Genomic DNA, 20223 nt, shown 5'->3' on the forward strand with positions numbered 1-20223 from the left:
CAACCTTGATACTTTGTCGAATAGGTCAAATACATATTTCATAGACTTATCCAACAAAGGTAAGCCTCAAAATATCTTGATTATCACACATTGAGGCCATACATTTCCATTTAGGATTCTTGTTGAGATTGGAGAAAAGTGAAGATTGAAATCTTGTCTCTTACTGAAGACCTATAGAGATTGACAAAATGTAAGTACTCAAATCTTTTTTTGAGATGTTTTAGAACCTTAAGGTAATATATGTATGCAATAAGAATTTTCTTTGTGTTTTCTTCAGCATTTTATTTATATTGTTACTCAAACTTACTTTAAACGTTTCCAAAGATTTTATGTTATGAGCCTGGGAGTATGTAAATATATTGTTGTAACTTATGATCTTAGAGAAAATGTCAATGGTAAGGAAAGGGGATTCTATAAAGAAATGATTGATATGGCATAGGCTATCGAATTTCTTGAGGGTTGTGGGGCTATCATGAATGCAGTAGCCTCCTCTAAATTAATAGGGAGGTCTACTTTGATTAATGATATACATTATATGGAAAGCAAGAGATGGTGATCAACTTGTTTGATAAGAAGGTATTGATGGTAAAAAACCTCTGCTTAGTTGGACAAATTTGGCCCTTTACAGTCATAGATAGACTTAGTTTAAAGTTAAAATCTTTAGCTAATCTAGGCTAAAAACTCATTGGTTGATGATGGTAGACAATATCAAGCCTTTTGCTTCATGCTAGATAGAGAAGATGGCAAACTGGCAGTGGTCTCAAAATGTAATAATGCTGCAATCAAATCCACGCAAACCCAGTAGAGTCTTCTACCCTATAAGAAAAATAAACTCTATCCTCCAATACCAAGTTTAGTGGCTTCTTTCTGAATTGTAGATTTTCATGTGCTGATCCCAAAAATGTCACGCTCTATGGACCTAAGGGTAGAAGGAGAGGTTAGGTCTTAATCCATGAGAAAGAGCTCTTTTCTAGTAGGAAATTGATGGTACCGTCATATGTTGATTAGGATGACTCCAATGATCAATGGATGCCTACCCTTTTAATGTTGATGTAGAGACCAATCACCTTGCTTTGATACCATTGTTGAGGTCCTTCATCATATAATTGAACAAGTTAACTAAAATTTGAAGAGAACAAAAAATTGTATGAGAGAAAGAAAATAGAAAAATCATACATTGCACAAGATTAGGTAAAATCTCCCCCTATGCATGGGTGAGCATCTTCCCCATCGATTCATTTACGAGTTTTTATTAAGGCTTTGCACTCAAAAATCATTGAAAAGCATCTCCATTTTGAGCTCTTATTTTCTTTTTATGAATGCAATATTTTTTTCCTAATATTTTCCAACTATTTTATGAAACCTACTTTAAGGTTTGTAAAATAATAATCAAGCTTTGTAGGCCTTGCCCAATAATTATATCAAAATGAATAAATTGCACATATATACATACAACATCCTTGCACTATCATATGGTATTATGTCCAATAGATGAAAGAGTAAAAGAGTCTACCTTTATAAGAAGCTCACATATATAACTACAAACACGTTCGTCTATTTCCATGACGAGCTTAGTGTGGAGGCTAGAAAAGGAGATTCAGCAAGTGTCTTGCATATTCAATGAAACTTTAGTCTTCTTAATATTACTTGACATGTTCATGTGGTTCCTGCTTTGCTTAGATGTTAGTAGGATACATACAACATGAGAGAGAAGAGAGCCTTTACATAGACCTTAATGTATGATGTTGGGGGAGATTAAAGAGAGTTGTATGTGCTTAATTTTATATGGAGGAAAAGAGTATGTCCTCTTCATAGACTTTGCCTCACACATTGTTAGACACGTGTGTTTAGCCACAAAGTGCGAGGGTTCTTAAGAATGGGCAAGAAAAAAGATAAGATAGAAGCTAAATCAATTGATGCCAAAATCCTCTATGTATATTTGGAAAGTACAAAAGCACTACACTAATTATTGTTATGTATAACAATGAGATCCCAAGTAAAATGTCTTGTTCAGTAAGGTCCCAACTCAAATACAAGAAGAGAGGCCTTTCTAGCCCAAGGCACTCGTAAAATCCATTTTAAAATTTCTTTTTGTTGTTATTCCAGCAAAAATGATCTGCTTAAGATTTTCCCAATGTCTCAATCTTCACTCCAATGCCTATTTAGAGTTGTAGCCATATTAGTATAGGTTTGTGCATTAACTTCATGAGAACTTTCTTTCACCTCTTCCTCTTCTTCATCTCTTTCAATTTGCTCATCTTTCACTAGGCTCTCCACCGCATTTGCCTCTTATGTATTGCTTTTCTCACATATCTGAATCCTTATACTTATCTTTGGTACCCTCATGTCAGTCTTAAACATCTCTGTCAAAGCATATGTCTCATGCAATAATTTACATTCATCAAATTTAGTTTTATCATGTGTAGAAAATTGTCCTACAACACCACCCTATAGAAAACTGCTCCTATCTTTTGAATGGTAACTTAGATCGCCAAGCTTTGAAAATAAAAATTGTAGCCCCACTTGTGATCTACAATTTTTCTGAAGACCCCAAGACCAAATATTGAAGGTATCAACCCCTAAAATTTTATGCGTAGTAGCCTGCAACTATTCATTACAGCATACAGCCGAAGCCAAACGTTGACCTTCCCAAATCTATCTTGGAGGCATAGGAACGTGGATTTCAACCACATCTAGGACCCTTCCTAAGGTATCAAGTACACATTAGATGCATCAATCATCATTAATCCTCACCCAATTAAAACAATTTGACATTTTTAGTTTAGCCATGCCTGTCCATTTCAATCTCCTATAGTCATATCTCCCTTTTGGGTCAAACACCATTGCATACTCAGCCGATCGATCATGTACACAACCCTAGACACTATTTTGTGCATCAAATGGTAGTCCGTTAATCATGTTGTGCCTGTCAATATCCTTGAATCATACTCTTGTATGCATACTTTTCCTTGGAAGAAAAGTGGTAGTATCATCCCAATGTCTTCTCTTTATGCTTCTCTTGGTCGTCTATATCCACCTGAAGATCGGATAAGACATGAGTATCTTGTAATCCTTGTGCTAGTATTTCATTTGCATTCTCCAACTCTGTAGCATCTGTATCCAAAAAAATTGAGTTTGACATTTCTAGGTCTACTTTATACCTAACGCTTCTAGGCATTTTATTGTGGTCGTTAGATGTCTATTTGGGAATTTTATGCTAGTCTCGACGTATCTATTTATGGCATATTATTGTTCTTTATATTCAAGCTCCTCCTGAGTCAGTCATTATCACCTACTAGTTCTGTTGGAGAGAGGGAGCTTGTGCCATTGCCTATGCAACTAGTGACTCATTGTTGTATGCCATTGTCTCGCGTTTCATATATGGATTTCATTTGTTGATCATTCTTCTAATTTCTCTTCTTTGTAGTATTCTTTTGTGTTTCTTTTCCTTTTGTCCTTGTGTTTAGTTAACAACTTATTACAACAGTTGTTTATGCTTCCATTGCTACATCCACTTTTGACATGGTATTACATTTTAGGATCCAAATTGTGAGATTGTTTTCTGCTATTTTAGGTTTGTGTTTTTTGTTTTTTCCAGCTAATTGGACCCGTTCTTGATTGCTAAAGGACTTATTTTTCAGCATGGTTGACCATCTTTTGGTAATTTTTGGCCTAGTTTCTACTCTTTTTCTTAGTGTTTTTAAGTTCAACATTTGCATTTTAGGGATAATAGGTTGAGGTGACTTACTTTTATGCAGGTTGACTGCATTTATTGCATTCATTTGACTGTGTTTTGAATCTAGCCTTTGCATTTTCATTGCTTATCCTTATGCTGCAGGGCTGGGCGATAGTATTTCAAGTTGATTCTTGCTATGTTTGGTCCTATTTTCACCTTATCCATTGTGTCTGAACTTTCTGGTGAGCACCCTTGGTCGTATGAGACACAAGACTGAGATCAATATTGCAATGTATGAGAGCTCAAATATAGTATTATGATGGTAAAATTGTAGATTATTCTATTTCTATTTTATTTATCATGTTCAAAGACCCACAAGTCTCACTTCTGGCTCACTTTGAAGTAGGCTTGAGCAAGTAGCTTATTAGCACATGTACACAATAGCTTGTGAATTTTAGGCAATGCTAAAATGTGTTAAAACTTTCTAGGATCACTTTCTTTTTAATGAAAGCTTGAAAGTTTTGGGATCTTATATGTTATGGGGCTATTTTAATGAGCTAATGAAGTTTAGAATGTATTTTTAGCTCAGAAAACATGTGGTTGCACATTGTGCCCACTTGTCATATCTTCTTTAGATACACCCTTCATGGTGTTTAGTGGTGAGAACCATTAATATGCTTGCACCCTTCCATAGAATAGCTTGAAGTTGTGTCTCAACTAGTTTGTGATCAATTCTATGATAGAGCTAGTGTTTTCTATCTATTACATAAGAACTTGTTAAATTCTTTTATGAAAAAAATAAAATCACAATAAGGGATCTATAAATTATGGTAAAAAGTCATAGAAGGGTCAATAAAATATCACAAAATAGGTTACATATGGACATATAAAATATGCCATGAATGCATGTGATATAAAGGATTAATTTACCACTGAGAGAGTCGAGGATTTACCTTCCTTTAGTTGTACTATTTTCTTTGCAATAATAGGGTCATTGGTTGAACTTTCTTTCATTCAATGTAATTTCTACGTTATTATTAAGAAACTTTTACCATCTTGAGTTCAAAATTAGCACTTTAAACCTTTTATTACTTTATTATCTTCATAAAAATATTCTTTGGCTAATTGTAGTATGTTTTCAGTTTAGAGAACAAATCACTACACTTTTGAAATTCCAAAATACAAGTTTCAACACATATTCTATAACATGAAAGTATACATTGGCTCTCAAAATCATCCATGCCTCCCACCCTCCTTAATTGGTATAGGTATTGTCTCATCTTGCAACTTTCTAAGACTAGTTCTTATGGTTGTTATAAAATGCAAAGGCCATCCACAATCATGTGGGAAACATCCAACAAATCGTATGTCCTTTTTAAGTGATGCAATTTTTCCTTCTAATATGCAATCATGGTACAATTTTCATGCAACTAGTTAGCCTCACTTGGCATCTTGTTCGAGTCCCTTGCCAAGATGGTACACTCTTGTGAAAATTGTCCTTCAAAGTTTTCCAAAGCCTTAATCTACTCATGGATGCAAGAGGGCCATATATTGACCACACGACAACTACCATTTTGTTGTATTTCAAGGAAGGAGCAACAACAACCCCTCCTTCCTCCCATTTTAGCATGGGACTACTTCTTAGAGGTGTTAACCATAGATTTAGTCACCATCATGATCCAAGATCTCATCATCTTTGTTAGTTAGAGGATCCTAAATATTCCTATCAACAAGAGGTAATCTAGCCATTAAGAGTTATATTGTCCATACATGTGACATACTTTCTGCTACTTAGGGGTGCATGCATGGGTACGAGGTACACATATACAAAAAGAGATTATTTTGAAAAATATATAAGTAACATTTTTCAATTGCATTTCTTATGAAATACAATTAAAAATTTAATAAAGGAAGGCATGCATAAATGGGGATTTGGAGCTCATGCCACAAAAAGGTATCAAATCCATTCATTAATTGAATTTGTTGTTGAGGCTAAATCTTCCACATGTAGGGTTTTTTGTGAGGACAATCTTGAGTGAGATCGCCTTCTTATTACTAGAAACCCAATAGTGGTTCTTCTTCTTCTTGCCTTCTTCAGTATGAAGGCGTTAGTAGTGGATATTGCCTACAACTAACTATGCACTTACATTGACAATGCTTCATCAAGTATTATATCACTAATTTTTTGAAAAGATACTGAATCTCTATGATATGAATTAATTTCACCAACGCACAAAAGTCATGTAGAAGCTTGCTCAAAAATGAAAGAAAATATTTGACTTGTCATATTAACCCCAAAATTTGACAATGTGATCCTATATAGAGAGATCACTATATTGGTATCACTGAACCATGATAACCTTCATCCTTCATCATAAATGCTAGGACAATAGTACGATAATATTTTCCTTTAGTAGAAAATTGTATTGTGATATAGTACAAAGTTATGTGTGTTTGAAATTTAAGTTTGGGAGCCATAGAAAGTGGGAGATTTGAATTATGCAAAAGGAAATGGAAAGATTAAAGTGTATTACGTATGTGAGAGAGAGAGAGAGAGAGAGAGAGAGAGAGAGAATAGACCTTTACAAAACCTAGGCACAACAAATCTTGTACACATTGGAGATATATTGAAAGATGGACTTGAAGTTTAAAATATTTGACTCGTGGCTACCTTGCCATCATGAAAGGACATTTATTACATCTTTGTTAACTAAGTGCCATGATTGATCCCTTTTTAAAATATTTAATGAATATCCCAAATCATGACTGTTGTAATTAGATATATATTTTTCCATAAACTGTATAGAAGAGCTAGATATTTGACTTTATGAGGGGTATAGTGAATTTTCAAGTCACACTTTTCTCCCATTGGAATGGATAGCTTAGGCTATATGGTTAAGTTGCTATTGGTTATAATGCCTTGTTGCTTCATACTATGTTTAAAGTGATTATAATGACCTACTACTTTTCTACAGCAGGAATCTCAGTTGATCTGGCAGTAAGGCTAATGGTATGGAGGAGGATGCAAGTTTATCATGATTGGGATGCTCCATATTCATCTCAAGGCATGAGCATCCCAATTGATAGTTGTGATGATAAGTAAATTTCTTGGTATTTTATCTAATAGGTCTAGTTTATCTCAATAGTTTATCTCAAATTCTATCCATGGTAGCTATGTATATCATGCTTTAGATGGTGATATTGGTCATCTCAGTCGAATATTGATAATAAAATTGTTATTCTCTTTCTATGATCTCACTGGAAGAAATACATAATTTAGTACTTGCTTGTTGTCTACAATACTAAAAGTTTGGCTACAAGTAGGTGTCTCATGTTGCTAGTGATTAATCCTCTTATATATGTCATATCATGCTTTAGATGGTGATATTGGTCCTTTTTTTAGTACTAATTATCAAGTTCTTTTTTTGTAATAGGTTGATTTAGCAATAAAGAGCCTCATGAGCTTCATGTGGGTTTGGATGGAAGAATAGACATTTATCTACTATTAAGGGCTCACCATCAAACTCTCTAGTTGGGCTTTCATCACAAGGTAAGTATTAGTTAAAATGCATATATGTGAAAATATCATGCATGCACAGCTAGTTTTGTCATGTATCATGTTTGATGAATGAACATATGCAATGAAACTTTACACCAAGGTAGGCTACAATTTCTCTTTCATTATGCTCATCTTTGTGTTGATGTTGAAGTTGATAGTTTGATGGCTAGCTGATTAGAAGAGTAATGAACAAGTTGTAGGTTGCATCAAAAAGACCTTCCAAGGGCATATTGTTCCCTGCTATAATCCTCACACTAGATTTTTGTGGAAGATTTATAGAAGAGCTAGATCTTTGACTTTATCAAGGGTATAGTGCATTTTCAAGTCAAACTTTTCTCCCATTAGAATGGATATCTCAGACTATATGCTTAAGTTTCTACTAGTTATCATGCTTTGTTTCTTCATATTCTGTTTAAAATAATTTTGATGACCTACCACTTTTCTGAATTAGTCTGAGTGTGCTTTGTGGGGATGGGAACAGTGGAGTCTTATCTTGTCCCTCTTGTCGTGATGATAGTTAAAGAGTTTGAGTGTCATGTTAGTATGATCAGTTCTTATGTGATTCTATGTTTTTGTTTTGCTCATATTGATGAGTCAAGGTATGGTATGTATTTTTCTTTTTCTTTTTTGCCTGATATGGGGTTTTATGGTGTGTGATTATTTGCATCGCATGAAGTTTTCGATCACATGTATGTGGAGGTCATGCCAGATTCTTCCTAGGATGTGGACTACTAAGGTGGTTAGTTGATCGGTCGAGTCATCTGGGTTTATTATGATTGATATCATATATGTTCCTATCGTGTTGTTTTGCAGGCATTCATTGTGACTGTCTATGTGTATAAACCATCTAAATGGTGCCTCAAACCCCTCCCCCGATCCAAGATGTGTCTTTGGTATTGCATGGTTATTCCTTGTTGCTAGATTCAGATCTCGTTACTAAAGCACAATTATCTAAGTTTGTGAGTATTTCCTTACGGCTAATTCCACATGATCCTGACATTTATGATCAAGTTTTAACCTCTTACAGTAAGAGGTCTAGTCTTGTTTATGGTATAACTATTCTTATGACACCTTAGATTATGGGGAAGGCTATTTCTTTGCCATATTGTGGGGAGTCCTTCCTTAGCACCCACTGTCAATTGTTCTCCAACAAGGATATTTTGAAGCTATTATAGAAGTAGCCTCTAGATGTTTTGGATCCAAAGAAGGTTATTACCATGTCATGGGTCAACGTCTCTATGATTTCCAACTTGCTATGGAAGCAGTTGTGCCAATTTTTTCAAGATAGGTCAAAACCATGTCTCATTACCTCTCCAAGGAGTTGATCACAGCTTCTTGTATGGTCTGAAAGGTATTACCATTGATTGGAGTACCTATCTCCTAGCAAAGATGGATCAACATTTCATTAGGGCTAGTAGAGGAAATGTGACTAATGTCAGGTTTGGATCGTACATTTATGTATCCTTGATGCATGGTGCCCTTGGCAAAGGAAGTACCTTTGCCTCTAGTTCATCTTCCAGAGGTTCCTCGTCCTCCTCATGAAGATGATGATGTAATCATTGATGATGATGATTCTCCCTCACCTCTAATCATTCAGAGAAAGTGTCTGAAACGAGTTGTTGCATTAGTGGCAGTTCCTACTCCTCCAATTCCAGTTACAATTCCTGCTCAATCTTGTACCACACTACATGCCTTTCTTCAAATGTCAAACATTTTTAGAGCCCATAGGAATGGTATACTAGACATTTCTATTCCTTCTGTGCAAGGCCTGGTAACACGAGATGCCATTCTTCTTTTGTGCAAGGATATTTAGAGCTCAATTGAACTTTCAGTTACCGCCTCTATCCAATAGTTTTCTTCTTCTTTTTATGAAGAAGTTTTATATGGTGTGTCTCTTCTCTCCCCATCGCATCTCTACATATCTTCTCTCTCTACATCAACATTACTTTGATTAATGATATACATTATATGGAAAGCAAGAGATGGTAATCAACTTGTATGATAAGAAGGTATGGCTCGTCAAAAAGCTCTATTTGGTTGGAAAAATTGGTCCCTTAAAGCCATAGATAGGCTTAGTTTCATTAAATTCTTCAGCTAATCAAGGCTAAAAGATCATTGCTTAATGATGATAGACAATCTCAAACCTTTTGCTTCATGCTAGATAGAGAAGACGGCGAATCGTTAGTGGTCTCAAAATGTAACAATGATGCAATCAAATCCACACAAAACCATTAGAGTCTTGTTGCATTATTTTGTAAGTACAAATTTGATACTAATTCAAATTGTGTGAATCCCATATCTTCCCACACTTGCACAAATTGATTATTAGTATAGAAAATCTAAGCCAATTCTTGTATCTCTATGTAGATTTATCTTTTTTGCTATTATTGTTATCCACTTTTATTTCTAGGCCATAAATATTATATCTCTATGACTTGAGACATCATTAGCTATTATAGTCTTGTTTTAACTAATGTCATTGTTATACAATGATGTGATTCTTATGTATCTATTAAAGTGGTTTGTTTGAGTGAAATAAAATATATCTGAAAGTCCTAAAATGATGAATATTTAAAACCACTGATAATGGAAGAAAATTAATATTTACTTATTTCTTTGAGAGTCTCCCATGTGCCAATGTGGTTTGATAGTGAATCTTTAAATGGATAGTAGCTAATCAAGCATATTAATTAGAGAAGAAAATTGTGCTAATTTGACCAATGTTTTCTTTTCAATAAGCAAGACCTTGTGACTACTAGATCTATGTTACCACCCTTGTTAGACCAAGGCATTGTAAAAGACACTTTCATTTTCTAAAGCCTCATTAAACTCTCCAATGGGAAGCTTAGAATCCCACATTTGTATGAGACGTTTACAATATGCTAGGAAGCAACAATACAACTTTGGAAAGGAAGTACACCACTCCTAAATTATCATCTTAATTTTGATGCTTTTATTTCTCAATGAAAATAATCACATCCAATATGAAATAACAACATTAGTTGTAATAACCTTGACTTATCATGTTATAAAAGGATAAGAAATAACTTCCAATCCACATGTAGATGAACCACCTAGATATTTGATAGCATCATCTAGCATAATGTGTATGCATATTACGTATGAATGTAATGCACAAATGCTTATTCTTTATTTTGTATTTGGACCTATTATACATTATTATGGTGAAGTAATTTTATTGCATCAAATTATTCAAATTGAGTTCAATATCCTATGTTAGAGAAAATTTATTTGGTGGGGTATTTTTCATGTGAAGCTGTCAAAGTCCTCACATTAACAAGTGACTTCCTTCTGACACACACACACATACATTACGGGAGAGAGAGAGAGAGATTTTGATCAATATTAAATTTAAAAAATAGATAAAATAAGATCTTGTATTTTTGTGTGGAATTTTGTTCCTAAACTCTTGAATAAGGATTATTCTTTTCTAGGATTGAGAACATGGAGGTATTAATTATATTAAATGTTCCTAAAGTAAAAAGAACAAAAGCTATTAGAAAAATGCTACCTCCATAGTTGCTCCCAAACCTGGGTATGCAAATACTTGCATCAAGGAAATGGTAGAGTCTACTATAAGCATCCTTTTCCAAAATTTGATACAAGAGTCGTGGTATAACAAGCAAGGTCTGCAATCGTGAAACTTGTGTGAGACATAAGCTAAGGAGAAACTAGTAACCACATGTAAGAGTTTGGAAACATTTTATAATGAAGAGTAAAATCTTTTATGTACGCTAAGAAATGAGAACAACATGCATGTTTATTTACCTAATATGTCGATGGAAGCCAATGTGTAATTTTGAGTGCAGCCAAAAAGCTATCAAGAAACCATTCACTATGAGCTGAGATCACAACATCATCAATGACGATTATTCCCTCCAATGTGAATTTATTATAGAGCCCTTTGGCCATAGTAGAATGAATATCTACAAACCATAGATTTATTATTCAAACAAGGAATTTTTCTTTTTTAGCAAGCATGAAAATTGATGCCTTCTATAATAGCATCATTTTCTAACAATTGAAAACTTACCTGTAATCGAGTAGGAAACCATTTGGTTGATATTCTCATCCCAAGCCAACATTTTATAACCAAGGACAATGTCTTTTGCATATTTGTAATAAAAGAGATGGTCATTTCCTATTGAGAGAAGAGGTTGTTAAATGAATTGGTTCTAGAATGTATGGGTTTAAAGATATGAGGTGGTCAAATTGTTGAAGGAAAATTAACCATATTAATCAATTACCAGAATGAATTAAAACAAAGTGCAACGGAGTGAGATCAATCTTCTTTATTTGTGTGCCAAAAGAACCATGATTTTGAGAGAGCTCGAGTTGCAAAAACATTGATGATGCATTTTCATCAGCATGTCCAAATCCATATATATAATTGAACTCTAGCTTTTGTAGATTGGTATTCCAGATTGCAACCTTTTATGAAAATAGAAGGTAAAAAAGAATAAGTTGTGCATGATGAAGTAGTAAAATGGAAGTAGCTAGATAATATTTAAAAACATGAAAAACATAAATTAATTGTTAGGATAGTGCAACCATTTCAAGTGTAAATAGAAAAATGTTCTAAAACCTTTTCTCCAATGTGAATGTCACATATCTTTTTGTCACGTCCAACCTCTGTCATGACCATGGAGGTTCCTACACCATAAACCCATTCAATTAATTATGGATGCTCATAGCTCTTATTTTGTTTTCACTGGCTACAACATTACTATATGTTTCTCAAATCTCGAAATGAGGTGCATCAAATTCAGAAATAGATAACGTCAAGTCATAAAGATGCATGCACGGGACTAAGCAAAGGATCATGGATGAATGATGCCACCTTTAACATAGCTTCCAATTGCATCAGAGGCACATCTTGCTGCCACACCTGCAAGAGTGGTAACTCCCACCACAGCTACTGTACAAAAAGGCCCAAGTATTGGATCCTCTACAAGACATGTCAATAGTGCACCAGCTACTCCAAATATGCCACCACTAGTAGCACTTGGAGTTGTTTGGGAGCTCTAGTTAGATATGTGATTTATGGTAACTTTGGAGTATATAACACCTCAAAGACAAGTAAATGAGCATTGGATCACAAACATGTCGAGTCGTGCATAATCAACATAACTGAGAAAGGAATATTAGTCATAAGATGATAAAAATGCGAGAACCATACATACATATATGTGTTTAGGTCTGATGTACATATACGTGTGAGAAACTAGTATTAGTGATAAGATGATAACAATGCGATACTCATATATACATATATTTGTGTAGGTTTGACATGCACATACATGAGTGCATAAAGAAAGGCTATGGAATGATGATCCATGAATGTCTATACTGTGTGGAAGGACCAACGCTTTGATCATTTTAGCCAACCATGAAAGAGAACGGTCTCTTTCTTAAATATTAGTGAATAATATGTTACAACTATATATATCATCTCTCACTTGACTTGGGTCTCACCTATATATACTAACTCTACATCAATAGCATTCATTCTTTGGGAGCATGTCTTGTGTATCTCTCTCGTACTCTCTCTCTCTCTCAACATGGCATCAGAGCTATGGATGCGTAGCAACAACAAGGAAGATAAGTTGTTTCATTGTTTATACTTGATTGAATTCTTTGCACAAGTGATGATTTGATACATGAACTTGTTCAAATTAGAAGTATTAGTTAATTTTGTCTTTAAAAACAAATCCTGTCAAATCCTGTCAAAACCGCTTGTCAATCGGAGTTCTGGATCAAAAGTTATGACAGTTTAGGATTCAAGACAGCAATTCTGCTTGAATCTACGATTCTTTATTTAAAACTTTATTTATAATTACAGTTTGTTAATCCCCAATTACAGTTTATTAATCGCTCGTCTTCGTTAATGATGTTGATTACGACAAGCAAACATCTTGCTATTTTTAGCGATGTTTTATTATCGTTCATGTTCTTTGCTCGACCGAAATAGCACTTTTCTTATATGCGTCATCTCGTCTTGCACGTTACGCCTCTCTATTTCGGGCTTTCTTTTTAGTCACTCAATACTTTTTGTCGTTCTTGCATGCATATCCCTATTTTGATTATCATGCGTCTCAACTACGCTCGTATTGATCATGGTTTGCAGATTCTGCGATCTCATATTATTTGTTTTCTCTCGACATACAGGCATGGCCAATTACGTAATTGTTAACGGATATCCGCCTGGCCAACGTTCGGTTCCTTCTTCCAAGGACAACGCTTTCCTAGGTGGAAAGAAAAGATGATGCTAATTCTTGAAGATGACGAATTATTTGATATTGTTTTGGGCAACCTGTCTTGCCCAATTCAACCTATTGATGTGATGAATAACAATTCTGTGATTACTGATGGTCCATTATTTGAACAATGGAAATTTGATCATACTAATTGGATTCGTCGTGACAAAGCGGGTTGTCATTATATATTGTCTGCACTTCCTGACTCACTTATGTTGGATGTCTTTCATTTGGAAACCTCTCATGCTATTTGGGAGTATCTTATCTCAACGTTTGAGAAGAAATCGGTCACCGAAATTTTATATCTCCAAACTTGTTTGAAGAATCTTCAATATAAGGTTGGTACTTCTATGCACTCTCATATCGAGGCTTTTAAAGACATTATCAATCAGCTTGGTGCTGCCGGCGCTCCTGTTGCTGAAAATCAGATTGTTACTCAACTTCTTCATACCATCAAAGATCCTTTATATGACAATATCATCACTATTTTGTCTAACAAGGATTATATCCACTTTGACAAAGCATGTATATCTCTTATTGAATATTCTCAACGTCATGAGCATCATTTGGAAAAATCTGATGCTGTTTTGGTCACTCACGAACAAAGGGATTTTGATGCTGCTTTTGTTGCTTGCAAGCGTCTTGCTTCACGTTTTCAGCAGGGTGGACGCCCTAATCCAGGTAGTAAATCTTCTCATCATGCTTATCCTAACAAACATTGTTCTTATTGTGATAAGAAAGGTCATGTGGCTTCTGATTGCTGGGCACGTCAATATGATGAGAAGCATGGAGTTACTACAAAGCAACCTTGCTCGTCCAAAAGTTTTCCTCCTTGTGATTATTGTGCACATACAGATCATCCATCTCGTCATTGTTATAAACACAGATACGATGAAGAACGTTCTCGAGCTTGCATTGTTCAACAAACTACAATTGATGATGATCATACTCATCAGGAGCTCAATTTCGTCCATTATGATATCTCTCCAGAAAAGGTACTTCATGTTTATGATGGTTCTCTATTCATCATTGATTCAGGTGCCACTGGAAACATGACATACCAATCGCAGTGGCTTCACAATTATCATTCTCTTCCTGTCAAGAAGTTTATTTACCTTGCGGATGATACGACTTGTCAAGTCAAAGGAGTGGGTGATTTATATCTGGGGACTGTTTCATCCACTAGAATATTAAGAGGAGTTCTTCATGTTCCAGATTTGCAAAGAAATCTTCTTTCTATTGCTCGTCTAGTTGATCTTGGTTTGTTTGTTGGCTTTGATCATAATCAATGTCGTATAGAGAAAGACGGGCATACTATAGCAGTGGCTCCTCAACATGGTAATCTATTTGAGCTATCATTGAACGATACAGTTGCAAATGTTGTTACTGCCCCTGGAGATGCAGATTGCAAATTATGGCATCAACGATTTGCACACTCCAATTTTGCCAAAATTCTTGATCTTCATCATCATGGTCTTGTGCAAGGTATGGATCTTAAATCTCATCCACGTATGGGAATATGTGAGTACTGTGCACTTGGAAAAAACCATCGTTCGCCTTTCCACACTTCTACTTCATCACATTCCCGTGCTCTCTTGGATTTGGTTCATACCGATATTTGCGGTCCTTTTCCTGCCTCAAAGTCTCAATATGGATATTTTATAACTTTCATTGATGATTTCTCACGATACACACGTCTATCTTCTTCGACATAAGTCTGAGGCTTTACCTAGATTTAAACAATACAAGATAAGTGTGGAGCTTCAAACTGGATTCTCTATAAAGACACTTCGCAGTGACAATGGCGGTGAATATGTATCCAATCTATTTGATGACTTCTGTAAGGATCAAGTTATTCATCATGAGTTTACAGTTCCTTATTCTCCTCAGCAAAATGGTGTTTCTAAGCGCAAAAATCGCACGATTCTTAATGCTATATGTTGCATGCTTATACACTCTAGTTTGTCTCGAAAGTTTTGGACTGAAGCACTTCTAGCAGCTGTTTTTATTCAAAATCATCTTCCAACTACTGCACCTGCTGGTAAAATTCCTATAATAATTTGGACAGGGAAGACACCTTCAGTCTCTCACTTTCGCACATTTGGCTGCATTGCTTATATTCATGTGCCCAAGGACACTCGACATAAGTTGGATCCTCCAGGTTTGAAGGTTATTTTTCTTGGTTATTCAGATCATTCCAAAGGTTACAAATTTTATGATCCTTCTTCTCAAAAAGTTATCATTAGTCATGATGCTATATTTGATGAGAAGACTATGGATGGCACATGGTCGTTAGATGTTTTGAGATGATACACAGTCTTTGATTAGTGCATTTCCTTACTTGCTTTGTGATTCTACTAATTCTGATGATCATAAACCTCCTTCACCTCCAAGGAAGATTGATGAAAATTTGAAGATCTATGTCGATCTTCCTATTGAGATAGAGCATGGATTCTATTCTATTGAATATGATGTCTTTGATGATGCTATGTCTGTCTAAGAGGATCCAATATTGTATATGGAAGCTATCAATTTGTCTCAAAGGGATCAATGGCAAGAAGCTATGCAAGCTGAGTACGATTCTTTAATCTCCAAAGGTACATGGATTCTTACTGAACTCCCCCCAAATCGTGTTCCTATCAAATGTAAATGGGTTTATAAAACCAAGACCAAAGCTGATGGCTCGTTTGATAAGTTCAAAGCAAGACTTGTTGCAAAAGGTTACTCACAGATTGCAGGAGTAGATTATCAAGAAACATTTTCTCCCATTGTGCGCTCCACAACTGTTCGTATGATTTTGGCTTTTGCAACACTATTTAATTTAGAAATTCACCAAATGGATGTTAAAACGGCTTTTCTCAATGGAGATCTTGAGGAAGAAATCTATATGGTGCAACCTGAAGGTTTTATGATTGTAGGAAAGGAGCATCTTTTATGCCAGCTTCATCATGCATTATATGGATTGAAGCAAGCCTCTCGTGCTTGGTATATTAAGATTTATCAGTTCCTCACATCTAAAGGTTTTGTTGCATGTTTTGCTGACCCAAATCTTTACATCAAAAGGGAGGACAAATATTTTATTATTCTTGCTCTATATGTTGATGATACTATTTTTGTGTCAAATAATATGGCTTTCTTAGATGCTATGAAGAAGCTTTTATCGACTGCATTTGAAATGGTGGATCTTGGTGAGATACATTCTTGTTTGGGTATTCAAGTTCAACGACACTAACAACAAGGGATTCTTCTTCTTCGCCAGACAAAGTTTATTAATGATATTGTTAAGAAGTTTGGGTTGACAAATGCGCACTCTGCCAACACTCCTATTCTTTCAAGCTCTACCAAGGGTACATCTACAACACGCAATGAAGAATCAACCATTCATCAACCTTTTGCTAATCTTGTTGGTTGTCTTCAATTTATTGGTTTAAACACAAGACCAGATATTTTATTTGCAGCTAAATTTTTGGGATAGTATATTTCTTCCCCTTCCACTATTCATTGGAGTGCTGCAAAACGTATTCTTAAGTACCTCAAGGGTACTAAGGAATTTGGTCTTATTTATCGTTGTCGAGAGGATTCTTCTTTATCTTCTTCAACTTCTCTTGACCTTATTGGATATATAGACATTGATTGGGCAAGTTCACACTTATCCATGCGATCTACAAGTGGGAATTGTTTCTTTGTAAATGGATGTTTGGTTTCTTGGTCCAGCAAGAAACAACGATGTGTTGCGGTTTCTACAACTGAAGCCAAATATGTTGCTGCATCATTAGCAGCTCGCGAGCTAGTTTGGCTTCGACAACTACTTGCTTCCTTCATCATCTAGTACACCTCTTCGATGTGATAACCAAAGTGCTATTAGTCTTACCAAAGACTATATACAACATAGTAAATCAAAGCATATTGCTATTCATTATCATTATGTTCGACATGAAGTCAAGAAAGGTTCCATTATGGTGGAGCATTGTCCCAGTGATCAAATGGTTGCAGAAATCTTCACAAAAGCTCTTAGTGAAGCTCGCTTTAGCTCATTAAGACATTCACTTGGTATTGTTCCAAGTTCTTGTCTCACTAATTGAGGCATGTATCATTGTATTCAAGAAAACTTTATAGTAAATCATTTTTGTATCGTAGGTATATGTAGGGGCTCGGGTTTTTCCCTTGTTCTCCCCACGGGTTTTTTCACTTGCAGCCAGAGACTTTTGTTTGAGTGGGGATGTTACAACTATATATATCATCTCTCACTTGACTTGGGTCTCACCTATATATACTAACTCTACATCAATATGAATCATTCTTTGGGAGCATGTCTTGTGTATCTCTCTCGTACTCTCTCTCTCTCTCAACATAATATACCATAGGTACAGGAAGATAACCTTCGGCAACACAAATGGATGAGACGTCCAAGAGACGTTGTCCATTATTTGAAGATGCAAGAGTGAGAGGCTCATATTCAACAGTAAAGCTAGAAACATCAACTTCGATGGTGGTTCATGTGGTGGAAGAGGATGCGACCATCATTGATGGATCAGTTGTGAGGGTACTTGTTGAGGTCCCTTCTTTATATAAGGAATTGGCATCATCTCTCGTATTATAAAGACCGCACCCCACAGTCCAAGCATTGTCATCACATATAATCTAAGAGCCCAATACATAGAAAAAATAACTATGTTAGCATAGCTACACAACATAAGCACGTGTACAATAGTACATACTCAAAACAAGTAGCCACCTACAACATTGGTGACTCCTGTATCATTGATGAAAGACAATCTCTACACCAGCAGGGGAGTTTGATGATGCATCGCAGTCCCCGAGTGGCTTGGATCTAGTACACATACATGGTACAGAAGTGATTATGAAAGGAAATGAAGCAATACAAACAGTATGAAAGAAAACATGTGGTTTATGCGGGGGATGAGCAGAAAGTGTCTGAGAACTTTTTGAGGGATGGTTTTCCCTTGCAAGTCCTGTCGATACCTGTGAGTGCCACACTTTGGACATGTCTCCATAGTCTCGTATTCATCTCGAAACAATATGCAGTCGTTGATACATGCATGGATGTTATTGTAGTCCATGCCAAGCTTCAGTAAAACATGTCGTGCATCATCATGAGACTCAGGCATGGTATTTGCAGGTGGTAATATATGATATTTCAATAACCTGAAAAAAATCATAAAACACCTTGAAAAAGCACAAATGTTTGCAATAATACTGTTTAAAAAAAATCAATGAAGCCTATGTGCAAGGTACCTGAATAACTCAATCACACTCGTATCGCTCCAACCGTATTTTGCTTGCACACTTAAGAGTGCAAGAAATGTTTTCAACCGAGATACTCGGCACCCATCATATAATGGTATGGATGCTTCCTCTCTAAGCGGGTTAGATGTCTCAACATCCATGGGAATCAATGCATCGATCATTGCCTCCATCTCAGGCTCCAAGATTGTAGGTAGGTCGAGAAGGTTGTTTGTCTCCTCTGGCATTGGCGGTATAGATGGGCCTTGCGAGTGGTGGATTGGCTCCTGCAATCCATCCATCGCACGTCCACGAACTCTTCTAATTGGCCGCAAAGGGTGCACTCCCCCTTGGGTCGCGAGACATCACCCCCCTGGATAGAAAATTTGCCAACAAGACCCAATCTTATTGTGTATGGTTTTCAATTAGCTTGCGAGTACAATGCATGATTAATATTAACTTCAAATTACCGTTTGCTGAAAATCCGCAATCACCTGATCAATGATCTCAGATTGAAACTTGCCAAATCGTCGTACGTGTTCTATAGACAATTGACGTTTTCGTCTAATTGCCAACTTGCATTGAGAGCAAGGACATGGGACACACTGATTAAGATATGTCTCGCGGTCTTGAACAATAAGACCTTCTTCGTTTTCCATCTTATCTACATTACAACAAACGAGGCTTAAATGGATAGCTTTATGGAGATGTACGTCAAATTGCAAGTTGACCATAAATCTTGCATTGTATATAGTAGTTGAGAGATTTTCTGATGTTATATCTCGGCCTTGTATCATGCTCAAGGATTTGTTTGTCCCGGTAGATAATTATTCGTTATTGTAAAAAACTGCACTAGAGGGCTTTGAGTATAAGCAATCCATTTTGAGCATCATTGAGGATCTCTTAGTCTAATAATAAATCAGTCTTAACAAAAAGCATCTTAGAAATGTGGTTTTTTTGTCCTAGGATCGCGTATTAAAATTAATGCGCGCCATCTATGAAATTTATCAACTATAGTAATAAAATTTATTTCAATCAATTCTACTCATAGTCATAAGACCTGAGAGAAAATATCCTATACTCAATTTAAGGGATTCTTCTTCTATAACAATACTTTTGGGTTCATTTTGATGAAGTACCGTAATGACCATTAGCTAGGGTATCATTTTCCTTTAGTCCTTCCATTGACTAGTTGGCATGATTTCTAATTTGTTATGCCTATAAAGTTAATAAAAAAACAATGAATTATGCATATCACAATTAGATCCCCTACTTGGACATTATGAAGGACATGACCATTTTTAAGCCATCTTAAAGAGTCACCAATGTACGTGGCCCATGGCAAAGCACATTGCATACCATTATCGATAAGTCTATTATCTTAAATTTCCTTCCCCTCCCTCTCCATCTCTTTCTCTCCCTCTCCCTCTCTTTCTCTCTTTCTCTCTCATTTCCTCTCCTAAACA

Source organism: Lygodium microphyllum, chromosome 6 (genome assembly GCF_053477565.2).
Source record: "Lygodium microphyllum isolate KBCC chromosome 6, Lygodium_microphyllum_v1.1.10, whole genome shotgun sequence".
Taxonomy (NCBI): domain Eukaryota; kingdom Viridiplantae; phylum Streptophyta; class Polypodiopsida; order Schizaeales; family Lygodiaceae; genus Lygodium; species Lygodium microphyllum.